The sequence below is a fragment of the Sapajus apella genome, unplaced genomic scaffold (genome assembly GCF_009761245.1).
Source record: "Sapajus apella isolate SASKATOON/1434 unplaced genomic scaffold, GSC_monkey_1.0 scaffold144, whole genome shotgun sequence".
Taxonomy (NCBI): Eukaryota; Metazoa; Chordata; class Mammalia; order Primates; family Cebidae; genus Sapajus; species Sapajus apella.
In genome coordinates, this window is record NW_022437084.1 from 587,895 (window position 1) to 604,321 (window position 16,427).

The 16,427-nt window shown below is 43.2% G+C and overlaps 1 long non-coding RNA gene across 1 annotated transcript in view; it reads right to left on the reverse strand.

Annotated features, from left to right (window-relative positions):
• The window catches only part of LOC116540737, a 23,342-nt gene extending 9,571 nt beyond the window's left edge, over window positions 1-13,771 (reverse strand). Inside the window, exon 1 of the long non-coding RNA XR_004264572.1 lies at window positions 13,006-13,771. This is a non-coding gene — a long non-coding RNA (uncharacterized LOC116540737). The remainder of the gene's footprint in view (window positions 1-13,005) is intronic.
• Between the last annotated feature and the right edge of the window lie 2,656 nt (window positions 13,772-16,427).

The following is a 16,427-nucleotide window of genomic DNA, read 5'->3' on the forward strand; positions in this document are numbered from 1 at the left end:
AGAGGTTTACATCTATTCTAATATTTGAGACATTAGATGAGGTTTGCCTGTTTTGTACATTATATAAATGAAAACATACAGCAAGAACTATTTTATATTTGCCCTTTTTCTATTCCATATGATTTTTGTGAATATATTCTTGGCATTTGTTAGCATTGCTGTATTGGATTCCATTGTGTGACCATCAAACAATTAATGAAGTCATTCTAATGCTAATGGATATGTGGGTGGTTTTCAGTTTGAGGCCATTATGACTAGTGCCGCTATATAAATTATGAAATTTGTCTTTTGGTGATACACATAGAAATTTTGTTGCGATAGATTCATAAGAGTGGAATTGTTGGTATATAGGCTCATATATGTCTAGCTTAAGTAAATAGCACCAGTTTTCCAGAATGTTCCAGTTTTAACACCGATCAGCAGTGTATGCAATTCCTGGTTTACCCACATCCTTGAGAAAACTTAGTATTTACTGTCACTTTTATTTTAGATTTCTGGTTGGTATACAATAATACCATGTAGTGATGTTATTTGAATTTTCATGTTTACTAAGGACATTAAACATTATTCCCATATTTTTGATTCATTGAATAAGATCTACTTTTTCAAGTTTCTGTTGGGATATTTTATGTGATCTTTAAATGTCCTTTGCTCTACAGTTATCCCTCTCTATCCGTCTGTGTGTGTCTGTGTGTCTGCATGTATGTGTGTGTCTTTTGATGAGAGCCAGCTCTTAAATATGATCTAATTTTTCATTTCAGCTATATAGTTAGTATGTTTTGTGCCGTTTAAGGAACAGTATCTTATTATCAAGCTGCAGCAATATTCTTGTTATGCTAAAAAAAACTGCATTACTTCTTTCTAAAATTTAGGTCAGTGATGCTTTAGAACTGATTTGTTGTATGGTTTGGGTAGTAATTGAGGTTGTCTCTTTTTACCCATATGACTAGCAAAATCAGCTTATTCTGAAAATGCTGAATTAATTTTTGTTTCCATTTGTTGTCACTTCTCCATGTCTCACCCAGGTTAACACCACCTCCTCCTTAGTGCTGACTCCCATGAGATATCCTGGCAATTCCCTCCATCTCTATTTGTGCCTCTTGATGCCTTTTGCAATCCCACAGGTGCACACAATGAAAGCTACTCTTGACGTCAAAAAAAAAAACAACCTTTAAGGATGCTATTTGCTCATAGGAATGATTGTTGTAATAATTTAAAGCAAAATTTGCTGAATGACAGAATATCCTCCAGGCATGTGGCAATTGGAATAATCTTCTTAGCCCAGTCTACAGTTGGAATCCTGGGAAATTTCTCTCTTCTTTACCATTATCTCTTCCTTTCCCACACTGGATGCAGATTGAGGTTGACAGATGTGATTCTCAAGCACCTGACTATGGCAAACTCCCTGTTCATTCTCTCTAAAGGACTTCCCCAGGCAATGACAGCTTTTGGACTGAAACATTTCTTCAGTGATTTTGAATGCAAATTTATTCTGTATGTTGAGAGAGTGGGCAGGGGAGTGTCCATTGGAACCAGCTGCCTCCTGAGTGTCTTCCAGGCCATCATGATCAGCCCCATTAACTCCAGGTGGAAATATTTTAAAGTAAAAGTCACAAAGTACATTAGCCATTCCATTCCCTTCTGCTGGATCCTATACCTGGTGATAAATTTCATTTTTCCTGTGTATGCAGTTGTCACATATAGCAACAAAAACATCACAAAGAGAAGAGATTTTGAATACTGTTCTACTCAAGGTCAAGACATAGTTACAGATTCACTGTATGTAGCATTATCTGTATGCCCTGAAGTTTTATTTTCTGTGCTCACAGTCTTGTCCAGTGGCTCCATTATTTGCGTCCTGTACAGGCACAAGAAGCGGGTCCAGCACATTCACAGGACTCATGTTTCCTCCAGAGCCTCCCCTGAGTCTAGAGCCACCCAGAGCATCCTTGTCCTGGTGACCACCTTTGTGTGTTTTCACACCCTCTCCTCCATTATTTATGCTTGTATTGCTCTAGTTGATAATCCCAGTTGGTGGCTGGTGAATTCTGCTGCCCTCATTTCTGTATGTTTTCCAACTGTCAGTCCCTTTGTTCTCATGAGCCGTGATTCCACTACCTCCACACTCTGCCTTGTTTGGTAAGGAATACAAAATCCCTAATTCCAGCTCCTCGGGAGTGTGAGGCAGGAGGATTCCTTAGCCCGGGAGTTCAGGGCTGTACGGCAAATAATCATTCCAGTGAATAACCATTGCACTTTAGCCTATGCAATATAGCAAGACCTTGTTTCTAAAAAAAAGAAGAAAAAGAAATACAAAATCCCTTAATGTTATCATAAGTTTTTCCGTTTAGTCACTTATTACTATCAAAATGTCAGTACAGAAACTTATGGAGGAGCCATGTCTTTCTAAGGTAGACCCCAATGGGTATTGGGGTGTCTTCACCTGATTGAAGAAACTGAGACCTACATGGGCATAGCAGAGGTGAATAAATCAGGTTATCCTCATCTGGATGCATAGTAGACTACTGACAGTAATGTGAAATAAATGTTGTTGAAGTAAATTAAATGGATTTGGTTCCAGCCCTTCAAAATCCGTTTAATGAGTGCTATATTCATGGGAAATATTGTCAAAAGCATATACAGTGAGGAACTGTGTGATGAATACTCTCGTAAGGTAATTCCCCATAGGTTTCCAACATATGTGCAAGTCTTATGGGCAAAAGCAGGAGCAGCTCAGAAGACAGGAATAGTGTCACCCTCTGGAACTGCAAATAGACTTGCTTCCTGTACTGGGAAGTACAGATGATGTCTCCCTCTGGAGCAACAGGTATGAAGTTTGGCTTACAGTTCTTTATAAGATCGGGTTTTCCTATGCTCAGAGTTACTCATGAATGATGCAGAGTCACTGCATGTGTAGCATCTGCCCAGGCCTCTCTTCACCACTGGGCCTGATGAGAAGGGAAACATTCACAATCCGCATGTTCACACTGCCTGCTGTGCCATGAGTAATAATGTCCTTTGTTCTTCATCTAGGAATGTTGTATCTTCCGCCAGGATCTATAACAAAGGTGTCTGCTAATCTCAGACTTTCGCAGTTTCTGAAAGTAGCCTGGGCATATGTGGCTACGTATTGAGGCTAAAAGAAATTTAAAAAAAAAAAAAAAAAGTAGCTGTAGTTGGGACTTAAAGCAGGGAGATTTCTAGCTATCCTAAGTTGTATTTATTATTCTCTAAATCACAATATATTTAGGTGCTCACATTAGGATGTATACTTAAGAGAGTTAAAAGATCTGTATTCAAATGGAGAAGCATGTAAGTTGTTGGGGCAGGTAGGGACATGGAGAGATCAGAACAAGAGCAGTCGGTGGAGCACTGCATAGGTGGGAGAGGAAGACACACGAGGCCTTAAGGCAGGGCATCCTGGAGGGGCTCTGGGAAAAAAACAATTATTATGAGAAGGTATTAACTTTTTGCGCTACAATGCTTTGGTATCTCTGCCCCTGTCTGTCACTCATACAGTATCTTTGAAAAGGGCCACTGGGATTAGTGAGGTTTTTCTGTGAAAGTGGATTCTCTGAAAAAATTTGAGGGGGCTTGAGTTTTATGTCTGTGCTTAAATAAGGCAAAGTCTAATTTTATGGAAAAGGCTGAGTTGAGAACACAGGAGATCCTGATAAGGTAAACTCTTTGGAATTAGCACAAATTCCTAGGGAAATGACAGAATTTCAAGGGTAGGGAAGTGGTGTAGTAAAAGTCAAGATCTTCAATAGATAACACTTCTCCCAGGAGATACTGGAGTTACATGGGAAATATAATTATTCCAAATAGAATCTTTAACATGACAAGAGAATGAGGAAATAAAAATAGGGCCCAGAGAAGAAGAGAGAAATTGAGTTGACGCTTCAGGGTATGAATCTACTAGATTGGACAGTGTTGGGCAAAATATAATTTTTGTACTGAGTTGATCTAGTTTTTAGGCCCTGCAATAGAGGTCAATTAGTTTCCCTTCTAAAGTAGCCAATTAAGTCCAGTTCCCCAGTTACAAGTGAATCTTGGGGCATTTTAACTTGTCCTAATCCCCTCTCCATCTCCTCAGATCCTAGGTAGCCTTGAAAAGCAACCCTTTTGCAACTACAGTTAACAGTGAAAATCTGCATCCTAGCAGCCACTGGAGGGGTAGAAATTGCTCTGGCACAGATCAAAGTTGGCATTCCCAAAGAACTTTTATTAGTTAACCCATCTAGCAGCTTGCTGAATAGCTCTATTCTCATAGTTTTTCTCTATTTGACCTCACTCAGGGGTTGATCTGTGTGAACACTCCCACCTATAAGGCATTTGTCAAAAACAATCAGTGGCAATTGTTTAACACTGGAATGTTTAAGGGAGTGATAGTGTAGGGCCCTGTGATAGATGGGAATAAGAAGAAGGCACAGGGGAAAGGAGGCATAGTATAAGATGATGGTTCAGAGAGCCTGAAGGGTGCGGTATAGAGAGTGCAGGGGAAAGGAGAAGGCAGACAGATAAAAGACAAAAGAGTGTTAAATGTTGCTTAGGAGTTACAAAGTGTAATCCCAGGTTTAAGATTACAAAGAGTAAGGGTGTGGCAGTATTCAAGTCTGGGTGAATAAAAGAATGCAAAGTGTTTTAGGAAGAAAGGGGATCATATGCAGTTAATGGCCAAAAGTGGGTAAAGGGCCAGTTCTGGGGATGGAATGAAAGTTAGATATGAGGGAAAGGGAATACAGATGAAGTCGGCAGGCCTTAGATAATGATAATGGGCCAAGGCAGACAGAATATTGGTGAAGGAGATAGAGGATAAGGGAGATGATAAGCATGGGTAGGGTGATGGTTAATTTTATGTGTCAACTTGACTGAGTTAACATATACCCAAACAGCCAGTAAAGCATTATTTCTGAGCATGTCTGTGAGGGTGTTTCTAAAAGAGACTGACATTTGAATCAGTAGACTGAGTAAGGAAGATCCATCCACATACAATGTTGATGGACACCATCAAGTAGGTTGAGGGACCAGATAGAAAAAAAAGGCAGACAAAAGATAAATTTGTTCACTGTCTTTCCTGGATCTGGGACACCCATGTTCTCCTGCCTTTGGACATCACAGAACTCCAGGTTCAGCCTTCAGACTCTGGGACTTGCACAAATGTTCCCCTCCACCCCTGCCCCTCATCCCAGGTTGTCAGGCCTTCAGACTTGTGCTGAACTATGCCACCACTGGCTTCCTTGGTTCTTTAGGTTGGAAATGGCATATTTGGGGATGACTTGGCCTCCATAATCACATGAATCAATTCCTATAACACAATTGGACATTTTAAGGACATTTTCTCCCTTGATTCTTCCATAAAAGAAACTATCACAAGGGACAACCTATGGTAATCGTTTTGTAGGCATATTGACAATTTTTTAAATACTTTTTTTATTGTTCACTGGTCTCATAACATACACAGAGCTCCAACTCAGAGTTACTTCCATGGTTATGTTACATGGCAAAAGGGACCTTGTCATTGTAATTAAGCTCACTAATCAGGTGACTTTAGAATCAGGAGATGATCCTGCATTATCTGAGCATTTCATAACAGGAGGAATCCAAAAGATACAGAAAGAGTAGAAGTCAGAGATTTGAAACATGAATTTGACATACTATTGCCGGCTTTAAAGATGGGATAGGGAACCCAAGGAAGCCACGTAAAGGAAATGAATCTGCCAACATTTAAATGATTCTAGAGGTGAATTCTTGGCCAGAATCTCAACAGAGGTCAGGCCAGGACAGGCCAGTTGAGACAGCACAAACACAGGACTTAACCAAGCCCACCAGACTTCTGATCTAAGAACCATGAGAAAACAAATGGGTGTGTGTTGATCTTCTAAATTCGTGGTAATTTGTTATGTTATGAATACAAAACTATTATACATAAGAACAAATTTAACAGTATGATGTTAAAACATAAAGTCTTTTAGGCATATCCTCTTCTAATGCAATTTTAAAATATATCTAAAATTACACTACACACACACACACACACACACACACACACACACACACACTTGCCCGACTAGCATATTCTGTTATTGGATCAAGAGTCACATACATAGTTTCATATTGGGCATAGTGTCCACTAAACTTGCTTTATTCAATCACTGATCTATGAAGAAGACATTTTATACTTAATTCCCTGAGGCACTTCATCATATTCCATGATGATTATCAATGGGTTATCTCCACAGAAACACTTCCTGTTTATACATTTGCAGACATGAGTGTGTGTCTGTCTTCTGCTATCACACACATTAGCAAATGTGGATCACTGATCAAACGAATGTGTGCATGTGTAGATTATTTAAGTTAACTGAGACACAGGATTGTTGTATCATCATGGCTACACATTCTTACTATAGGTGAATGATGGCTAAATTGTACTTGCGAGTGGCCGGAAAATATAATGTCCCACCAACTGTGCCTGTGGGTGTTACTTTATTCAGTTCCCAATAATCCACTGTCATCTGCCAAGTCCCATCAGGCTTTCTCACTGGCCACACTGGAGAATTGTAGGGGCTATAGGTGCCATGCATGCACTATCTGCACCTCCTTTAACTTCTTAATAGTCTCAGTTATCTCCATATGCCCCCCCACCTGGCATATGGTATTGATGAGTGGCAGTAACTGTCGGGGCTGTGGCAGAACTTGGGGCTAGTGACTGTATGTCCATGCAGTACCAGCTTTACTACATGAACTCAAAGTCTGAATTTTCCAGCCATGGCATGTAAATGGCCATGTAAGATGTCCACTCCCAGAATATATGCAGGTTTGAGAGAGACACTGTATAGGCAAAGAGCCAAGTGGCCAATGCCAAGATATAAAGATATCAGGTTTCACTTGCACTGACTGGCCATCAGTAAATGCAGCTTTGCCTGGAAATTCATCTGGACTCCCATAAACAAGACTGCAGTCTGCACTAGTATCTACCAGCCCTAGGACCTGCTGTTTATTAGTGGTGGACCAGTGGATTGCTAGCTCCACATATGGCTTCCGGTCATCCAGTTCCCCCTCAAGGTGGGCACCTTGGCCAGTTCCCTAATCAAACAAGAAAGGTTCCATGTCTCCACCTGTTTGCAAATAGTCCTTGAACTGTAGTGTCCAGGTAGGATTAGGTTCAACAGCATTGTCTTGCTCTTACTTGGGCATTTTCTGGAATTGCTGCTCCAGGGACAACTGCCCCCACAGAGCCTGGCAACTAAAATGTTGGGTGAACAACACCCCAGAGCATTTTCCCCCCTCTTTTTGGGATAATAAGCACAGTATGTGGCCCCAGCAAGCCTGGCAGGAGAGGCTATGTACTGGTACTGTAAGAATTGAAGAAAGAGGAGAGAAACAACACCAAGGGTGGCTGGAGAGTCAACAGGGTTATTTCAAACCTGGGAGGGACTTTTGCCTCCACAGGGCCAACAGCATTCCATTGCGTTGCCAGCCAATTTCCTCTTGAGCAACCCCAGCTGTAATTAAAGCAATCCACATTTGCATACAAGTCATCTGCTGGGGCCCCTTTTTATCTCATGGGGTGGTTATCTGCAGGGGGGGCACCTTCTCCGTTTTTATGGCATGGATTCCCCAGTACTGCCGATGGCCTTCTGCCTCCCTGAGGGCTGCCGTAGCAGTAGTCACTTCATGTATGCGGCACCCCACATATCGGGGAGAATAGCAGCTAGAGAGCCAAAAGTGTTCGGGGGCTGAGCCCAGCACAAGATCCCTCATGTGGGAGATAAAGCATTTATCTGGCCTCTAGGTATTCAGATGAAACACAGCCTGCCACAAACCCATCTCCTGGAGTATCTGCACCAAATCAGTATATGACTGCCATTTACTCATGGTTTCTGGTATCTCTCTGGCATCATTCCAAACAGTTCGTATGGGTGCCATTAGCCACTCGACTAATGTGTGGTCACCTTGCCCTTGTGCCAGCTGTTGGTACACCTGCAGCCACTGATGAAGGGAGGGGTGAGTTTGGTAGAAGCCAGCTTCTCCATCTCAGAGGCGGAGCAAGAAATGCTTTCAGCTCTCCTGGGTGCTGTCAGCACTGTTTATCTAATTCCTGCAACTCAGTGAGGATATAAGCATTATAAGAGGTGTGTTCCACCACTATGGAAGGTCCTTGGGCTCTCCCCTGGGGTCCTATCAGCTGCTCATGTCCTACCTTCTGATGGATCACAGGGTGAGCCCACAGTGGGGGAGCCTCCTTTTCCTCAGCATCAGACCATATGGGAGTGTCCAGCCAGGAGGACAGGCTCAGGTAGCACCGACAGCTATTCCTAACTCCTGTTCCAGGCTGTTTATCTGGGCCTGTAAGCACCCTGTTTGCACCTGGAGGTCCTTCACCCCCTGGTTTTGCTCCAGGCTTGTGTATTTGGGCCCTCAGGTGCTCAGGTTGTGCCTGAAGATCCCTTACCTGTGCTGTGTCCTGCAGGGACTGAGCTTGCACTTCACATAGTGCAGTCAGAAATGCCCATCCAACACTGCTAGCAAAGGTGCATTCCTTCTTGGGGCTGTGAGCTTCCAGATGCTTCAGTCCCTTATCCACCCTCATGGGAGACCCGTCCACTGCCTCCCACATTTCCACTGAGGCCCATCCAAGTAGCACCACTGCCACTAGGTACCACAGCCCATGCTGAGGCCACACAGGAGCCAACCCAGGAGGCTCAAGGGCTGAAGGCCCACTCACCTCATCCTGCTGACGTCACCAATTGTCAGGTTCACAACTACACCAAATGTCACATTCAGGGTCAGGTTCCAGCCTATCCTAAGGTCCGAAGGGAGTCGGTGAATAAGCAGAAAGAACACTAGGGGAACCACAGGCGGGTGAAAAATGAATTTATTCAGCAGCAGCTCTCATCAATAGCTTTCTCACACTGTGTTCCCTGTCTCAGCTGCTTAGTCCAGCAACTCCCACACACTGCTATACGGCCAGATCTCCCTTGCCTTCAAGGGTCAGCAGCTTAACTGTTCATCTCGTTGGGCATGAGAGCCCCTGTATAGCATCAGCAGAGTAATTATATCTTTTACAGACAGCAGTGGCTTAGGGGCCAAGGGATGGCCTTCCCATGTTATGGCTACATGGCTATGATAACAAGTGGAGTCAGACGTCTGCGCTCTAAACTCACTAAGACACTCTGGCCCAGATATCCGCCTCAGCCTATTCCTTGACCAAAGTACAGCCATATTCCTTACAGGTAGGGTTAGAAGATCAGAATATTTCACAGTTTAAGGTAAAGTTAGTAGAGAGTTTTCAGTTTTTTTGTTGGCTTATAATTCATATAACATAAAATTAACTCTTAAAGTATAAAATTCGGCCGGGCGCGGTGGCTCATGCCTGTAATCCCAGCACTTTGGGAGGCCGAGGCGGGTGGATCACAAGGTCAAGAGATCGAGACCATCCTGGTCAACATGGTGAAACCCCATCTCTACTAAAAATACAAAAAATTAGCTGGGCATGGTGGCGCGTGCCTGTAATCCCAGCTACTCAGGAGGCTGAGGCAGGAGAATTGCCTGAACCCAGGAGGCGGAGGTTGCGGTGAGCAGAGATGGCGCCATTGCACTCCAGCCTGGGTAACAAGAGCGAAACTCCGTCTCAAAAAAATAAAATAAAATTCAGCTACCATTTAACCCAGCAATCTCATTACTGGGTATATACCCAAAGGAATATAAATTTGTCTACCAAAAAGACACATGCACATGTATGTTCATCACATCACTTTTCACAATAGCAAAGACATGAAATCAACTTGGGTGTCCATCAACAGTGGACTGGATAAAGGAAATGTGGTACATATACACTGTGGAAAACTATGCAGCCATAAAAAGAGTGAAATCCTTTGCAGCAACACGGATGCAGTCAGAGGTCACTTTCTAATGAGTTAATCCAGGAACAGAAAACCAAACACCACATGTTCTAACTTATAAATGAAAGCAAAACAATGAGTACACAGGGGCACAAAGGGTGGACCAAAACACATAGGGGCCTACTTCAGGGTGAAGGGTGGGAGAAGGGTGAGGGTCAGAAAACTGCCTATTGAGTTCTATGCTTACAATCTGGGTGATAAAATCATGTGTACAGCATAGTGCAGTGACATGCAATTTACTGATGTAGCAAATATGCACATGTATCCCTGAAACTAAAAGTTGAGAAAGGTGGAAAAACAAAAATAAATATAAAGAAACCTTATACTCATTACCAGTCACTGTCCATTTCTCCCCAACCCACTCCATCCCTGGCCTCCTCAGCCACAGGCCACCACTAATCCACTTTGTTTCTATAGAATTACCCATTCTGGACTTTTCACATAGAGGAAAACAAGTGACATATGGAAAAGGAGCATGTCCTAACACTAATCCCAAAGTAGCATATCAGAGATGGGGGGTTAAAAAGATCCTTTAAGGTCATCAACTGGTAGAGTTACCTTCTGTCGAGTTCTAACAAGGGAAAAGGAGTCAGGCTGGCGGAAGCAGGGGAAAGTAAAAAGAAAAGGCAGATAAGCTACAAGTCTGCCTTTCTTCATGGTCCAAGACATGTATCCCTCCTGCACAACTCACAGAGCTCGCCACAAACACCTCAGCTGATAGAAAAATGCAAATTAGCTTACTGCAACCTTGGCATTATCAGTACAGCATGCAGCACTCTGCAGCCCAAGAACTATCCTATAAAATTCCCAGCAAGCCTTTTGTCTCCTGGCAGTCAGCTCCACTCTTGCTGATATGCCTGCTGCTTTCTTGCAACACATTTTCCTACTTTAATAAATCTGCCTTTCTTTACCTACAACTGTCTTGGTAAATTCTTTTTACTACCTGTGCAATAGCCAGATAGTCACTACCCATTATACCATGAGGTTTTACTTCCATTCTTTCTGATCACAAATCTAAGACAATTCCCAATGGCTTTTCGAAATTCTTACACCCATGGAACTCTACACCAACTGTACTTTGACCTCTAGGTACATATATTATCCCTCTATCTCCAACCCTTGGATCATTTTAATCTGGGAACCAGGAATATCAGATATGCATCCTTCTAGCGTTAGCCCAAGAGAAAAAGGTATAAAACTTGAAAGCAGGACTATTCATGGGAAGGAGGACATGAATGCAACATCTTGGCCACACCCAAATTTCAAAACTTTCTGTTTATGGACCTTCATAGACTTCCACTTAGAAATGGGTAGAATTTCCCGCTGATTTCCTGATATTATGCACATTCATGTCAATTGTCCAGAGAATCACTCCTGTTGCCCTAGTAGGATCGACCGCTTTTCCTAAATACAGGGTTAAATAAGCCATAAAAGCAATTTCCACAAACTCTGAAAGTCCATATGGAAGGAGCTTACTCACTAACCATGATTACCAAATTAGAGCTCAACAGTAATGGAAATTCAACAAATTAAAATAGAAACAAAACTACATATTTATAAAAAAACGCACAACAAACCTTCAATGAAAAAGCCAATATAAATAAAAACTTTGAACTATTTAATATTAAATAGCAAAGAAAGCATTATATATGAAAACCTATGCTATCCTGGAGTATAGGAAAGTAATTTAACTTTTAAATATTTATTACAGACATGTACGGAGAATCTGGATAATCAGAAAACCATAATGTTACTGAAAAGCACAAGCATACATATCAATCAAGTCTATTCAAATTAATGCATCTATTTAATGTGATAACTCATCTTGCCACTGGTTCATAACCACCTGATGTGACACTATTACAACAATTAAGAAAATGTATAATCAACTTATATAGAAATGTTTTAAATTACAAATTAAGTAATACAATCAGAGTATGTTTATACAGATTATAACAAATGTGAAGATAGTATAAAAAGACTTTTAAAAACAAACACGGGGCCGGGCACTGTGGATCGCGCCTGTAATCCCAGCACTTTGAGAGGCCGAGGCGGGTGGATCACTTGAGGTCAGGAGTTGGAGACCAGCCTGACCAACATGGTGAAATCCCGCCTCTACTAAAAAGTACAAAAATTAGCCAGGCATGGTGGGGCACGCCTGTAATCCCAGTCACTCAGGAGGCTGGGGCAGGAGCACTGCTTGAACCCGGGAAGCAGAGTTTGCAGTCAGCCAGTATCACGACACGGCACTCCAGTATGAGTGACAGAGCGAGATTCCGGGGGAAAAAAAAGAAGAACGGAATGGTTTTTCCTAAGGATAAGAGTTTAGAATGATGGAAATGTTTTTATTTGTGTCAAAATGAACCTGACTGAAAGGAAAAATACAAGAAAACTGCAGAAACATGGAGACAAGAAAAACAAACGGCACATGTTTTATAGTAACACATTACTAGAGTATAGCTTTATATTTCAAGGCTTAAAAAGAAAAAAAAAAAAAAAGATAACCACTGTTAGGAAAATAGTGACAGGCATGGTTACGAGGGAAGAGAGTTTTGTTGTTTAAGACAGGGTCTCGCAAGGACATGTCACTCAGGCTGGAATGCAGTGGCAGGAGCTCCTCTCACTGTAGCCTCCTCAAGTGATCCTCCTACCTCAGTCTCCCGAGTAGCTGGGATACCCACAGAGCTCCACCAACTGTTCTTTGACCTCTGGATACACATATTACCCCTTTATCTCCCACCCTTGTATCATTTTACTCTGAGAACCAGGAATATCAGATCTGCATGTCACCACGCCTGCTAATTTTTTAAATGTTCTGTAGAAACCGGGGTCCACTGACGCCTCTCCTCATGTCTCAGTCTCAAACCTGGACGAAAAACCGCCGTCACCGGCACCCTTGCCATCCAGCTTTCAATCACGAAGCCTCAAAGGTAGGCTGTCTCTCCTGCAGACACCAAATCCCGGCAGTCGGACCCGCGACCTTTCATCCCTTCAGACCCTTGAACCACTAAAGGGCCCATCGCGAAATCACCAGGATTGTCCAGCGGCCGAATCACAAGAAACCCCCAGGACAGGGTCTTCCACCCAGGCCCCTCACCTGGGGTCAGGTTCGCCAAATCCTAAGCTTCTCAGGACTCTGCTGGCAGCTGCCAGGGGCTGAACCCCCTTCGTAAGCCACGTGCCACCCCGCGCCTTCGGCGTGGCTGCCGCCCGGAAGTCGCTAGAGACGCCATCTGCCCGCACGCGCGGACCAGGTAGTTATAGGCTCTGTGTCGTAACGTGGCCACGCCCACGGAGCGGCCCTCACGGAGCCGCCCTTTCGGCGGCTGTGGCGCAGCGTGGTGAGAGGAAACTGTAATCCCTTTACGGCACCACGTTGCCCGAAGCTGCCTCATCAGTCAAGATCGCTGTACTGAGTAAATTTTCAGGGGCCAGAGCCTATCTGAGGCCAATATGGAACGGCTTGCGTTTTCAGCCTTTTGGGAAAAATGGGAAGATGGCGATGCCCAGGAGCCGTTGGAGCACCATGGGTGCGGCCATCTTAAGGAGGGCCGCTGGCCGTAAGGCTGGGAAGACCCCAGCTCGCTTCTGGCTGGAGGCGCCTTTGGATGACACAGAGGTTTGTAGGACTGAGACGTTACTGGGGAGGCAGTGGTCACCACGTAGACAGAAACACTGAACAATTCGAGCCCTGGGGATATTTGGAAATGAGGCGGGGATGGGAATGAGAATGAGTGAAGCTGGCCCGGATGAGGTTGGTCACAGAACTGCTAAAAGAGCAGAGGCAAAGGCGAGGACCCGGCTCTGTGAACCAGATGCCTTCCAGTGTCCTGGAAATGTAACTACCTCCAGCAAGGAGGGTAAAGAGGTGAGCCTCAAATATACGCACGTTTCCCTAAAAAACAAAGGGCATTTGTGAGGGATTAAATAATGAGATGTTATTTTGTTTGGCGTCGTCCCTAATTTTAAAAATAAACAGCACTCGCAAAAGAAATGTTAGCTATTTAGACAGGCAAGGAAGGTGGGTAGTAAAGGAAATAGTTTTTGCATCCTTTTTTGGAGGACAACTTGGAATTATCTGTACAATTTAAATTTTTTATTCGTTTTTGATCCAGCAATCCCAATTCTACGATTTCAATTAAAACTTTTTATATTAGCCGGGCGTGGTGGCTCAAGCCTGTAATCCCAGCATTTTGGGAGGCCGAGGCGGGCGGATCACGAGGTGAAGAGATCGAGACCATCCTGGCCAACATGGTGAAACCCCGTCTCTACTAAAAATACAAAAATTAGCTGGGCGTGGTGGCCTGCGCCTGTAGTCCCAGCTACTCGAGAAGCTGAGGCAGGAGAATTGCCTGAACCCGGGAGGCGGAGGTTGCAATGAGCCGAGATTGTGCCACTGCACTCCAGCCTGGCGCCCGGCGACAGGGTGAGACTCTGTCTCAAAAAAAAAAACAAAAACCTTTTTATATTAACCACAGCAGTTTAGGTAATTTTTTTTTCAAGGAACAACCTGAATGTACATCAGTGAATAGTTTGATAATACACATCTCCTCAGCAGAACAGTATATACCCATTAAAAAACTGAATTATCCATGTTAATTTTTTAAAAGATAACTATGTTACTGAGAGGATGCAAAATTTATCTGCACAACAATGTTTATAATCCTCTCATAGGAAAAATTAATTTGTTTGCATTCCTAAAATTTTAAACAAAAAAGTAAAACAATAAATATAATTTTGATTATATTTGGGGTTTTGGCTTGAGAATAAAATCTTCATTTATTTATTTATTTGTTTGTTTGTTTGTTTGAGACAGAGTCTCGCTATGTCGCCCAGGCTGGAGTGCAGTGGCACAGCCTCAGCTCCCTGCAACCTCCGCCTTCGGGTTCAAGGAATTCTCCTGCCTCAGCCTCCCGAGTAGCTGGTACTATAGGCGCATGCCACCACACCCAGCTAATTTTTGTAGTTTTAATAGAGATGGAGGTTTCACCATATTGGCCAGGCTGGTCTTGTACTCCTGACCTTAGGTGATCCGCCCACCTGGGCCTCCCAAAGTGCTGAGATTACAGGCATGAGCCACTGCACCCAGCGTAAAATCTTCATTTTATATGCAGTGTATACATTTGCTAATTTCTAATTAAAAGATATTTGTTAACTTAGCATCAAATATAATGGACTTGGCTGGGCACAGTGGCTCACGCCTGTAATCCCAGCACTTGAGAGGCAAAGGCAGGTGGATCACTTGAGGTCAGGAGTTCCAGACCAGCCTGGCCAAAATGTCGAAACCCCATCTCTACTAAAAATACAAAAATTAGCTAGGCATGGTGGCAATCGCCTATAATCCCGGCTACTCTGGAGGCTGAGGCAGGATAATCAATCAATTGAACCCAGGAGGCAGAGCTTACGGTGAGCCAAGATCATACCACAGCACGCCAGCCTGGGCGACACAGTGAGACTCCATCTTAAAAAAAAAAAAAATCGGCCGGGTGCGGTGGCTCACGCGTGTAATCCAAGCACTTTGGCGGCCAAGGCGGGCGAATCACCTGAGGTCGGGAGTTCAAGACCAGCCTGACCAACATGGTGAAACCCCGTCTTAAAAAAAAAAAAATCGTATATATATGACATTGGAGACTCAGAAGCAGATTAGGAGGGGGAGAGGGATTACAAACTACATATTGGGTACCATATACACTACTCGGTGGCCAGTGCACTAAAATCTCAGAATTCACCACTATATAATTCATCTGTGTAACTGGCTTGTACCCCAAAACCTGTTGAAATAAAAAAAAATATTAAAAATAGCAGCCCTTTCAAAAAAAAAAACACTATTTCACATAGCATCCAAATGTCCTGCTCCCCACTCCAACTGAACCTCAGAGTAAGCAACTCCAAAACTCAGGTCCCTCTCTCCTCCAGATTTACTTCTTCCTTATTCTGTCTCATCCAGAATGCAGACAAAGGAGTTATCTGGATTATAGGTTACTAGTTCTTGATGTGAAAAGGTCAGAGGACCAACCCAAAATACAATCCATGCGTGATCTCCACACCTGTCCTCAGTTACTGATGATACTGTCTCCAAAAGAAGACTGAAATCTGTCCTCACTCTGTCCTCATTGCTTTAGTCCATTTATCTGAATTACTATTGCATTTGACACCTCGTTGGGCTCTGTAAGTTGGTGGCACTCCATCCACTTCCTTGTTCCATACCACAAACCATCTTTATTATACCCTCTATAAAACCCTGAATGAATGAATTACAGATCTCAGAATATGTTTAAGGCTGTACGCCAGCAAACACCAGATTCTCCATTCTCATCTTCCATTACTCTCTGCCTTACATTTGATTCTTATTCTGCCCCTTTCCCAGGTCTTATATGCTACCAGTAATTTGCACATACCTTCCCTTCTTGCGAAGTGCTTGGCACACAGGAAACAAGGAGTATTAGTTACTATACTTGTCCTTTCATGAGTCATTTGAAATGTCACTTCTTCAGACAGCATTCTGGGTTGCCTCTCAGG